We start from the raw sequence: 1,699 nt of genomic DNA on the forward strand, positions 1-1,699 counted from the left end.
GCACCTGCTGTGGAGAGAGGGCAGAACAGGAGGGGAACTGCTAAAGCCTTTCGCCTAGAAATGTTGGGTTTTTAATTGCCTTCTGAAGCCAAAGGAGAAAATCCCTCATTAATGTGGGGTTTGCTGAGTGGTTTTGAGCAATGCTTCTTTTTAAGCTACTTCCATCTATTTGAAAATATCTGCAAGAGGCCTTTATTCTGCAGAGCTTTCCCAGGTATGTTTGGATAGAAGGAGAAAAACTGCAAACTCTGCGTAGAATCTCAGGCATGGGCTTTAAGGCACAGATACCAGTGGAGAGGAGGGGATCTGATCAGATCAGATAATCTCCAAAGTTTCCTAACTGGAAAGCCTGAGATTCTGCCCTTCAGCGCAGTCTTGACATGGATTTGCCAATCCCATTATATAAGGAGAAAGATTCAAATGAGGAGAGAGAAAGGTCATCGAAGGAAAGCAGGAGCCTCTTGACTTCTTCAGTACTCAAGTATGTGACCTGCAACTTAAAAAATAAGAACCAAGCCCATCACAAGGATGTTCTACTAAAACCTTACCACTCAAAGTATTATGCCGCCAGCAGCATCATATCACATGTAAGCTGGTTAGACATGCAGAATCCCAGACCCCACCTCAGATCTAGTAAATCAGAATCTGCATTTAGAAACAAGACCCCAAGTGACTTGTATGCATGTTAAAGTTTAAAAACACTGGCTGAAGCAGTGATTACACTTTGAGTAGCAAGACTCTAGAAAGCAGTTAAAGCTATGAACCACAGAATTCTTTGACAGAGAATTCTGATGCTCTTATAGGAACAGGCCAGCTTTCTAAGTTCTGAGGCACTGTTTCCCATATGAGCATTCTCTACTGAAGAACTGAGCTTACTTTTTTACAATATGAGTTTCAATCTGATAAAGGTAATAAAAAAAGGGCCACCATCCATTTCAGACTGAGCTCTCTTCCCTTCTCTCTCTCCTCCTGCCTCTTCCCCATCCAGTTGACAGATGTGCATTAATAATAATCTTTAATTCTTAACACACTGTCGGTATTAATGTCTTAAGAGGAGGACTCCAGCCTTGCGTGGGATGGAGATTGGATTGCAGTTTGCTTGGTAGTTTGTTAGGTCTATTTGCCCACATTTGCTCCTGACTCCTAATTCTGCATTGGCCAGAACTCTTTTTGCTTAAATAAGCAGGAAATCGCTCCCTATTCACTTTGAAAAATACTGTATTCTAATTTTATCTTACTGATAATCTGACTACGAAGTGACAACCAAGCAAAAACCTGTATTAATATTTTTAATCTTCTTTTCTTTGTATCTCGGGCAGGTATTGCAGAAATCATTTGGTATGAAATAAAATTTTGATTAGGTCTAACATATGGATAGTCTTGGGAAGAAACAGGAAGAATGAAGTCACAGGTTTTATGTTGAGACATATGGAATTGTCATTTTTGTAGGTTAAAAAAAGTCAAATATTGGCAAGTTCAACCTAATTAGAATACGTCAGTTCTGAATTTCTTGACTTAAGAAATATTAAGAGAGTAGAAAGTGCTACTTGTGGAGGGTGGGTTTTCTCTTTTCCTTGAAGATTCGTTTTATGGAAGCTGGAAGAACTATTTTCAAAGGCTAGATAGCCATCTCTCTATTATAAGCAGCCAGGGAGAAATGGGGTGTTAGAAAGCCAGGTTTGGTTATAGAAACCAGGAT

The sequence above is a fragment of the Galeopterus variegatus genome, unplaced genomic scaffold (genome assembly GCF_000696425.1).
Source record: "Galeopterus variegatus unplaced genomic scaffold, G_variegatus-3.0.2 Scaffold6438, whole genome shotgun sequence".
Taxonomy (NCBI): Eukaryota; Metazoa; Chordata; class Mammalia; order Dermoptera; family Cynocephalidae; genus Galeopterus; species Galeopterus variegatus.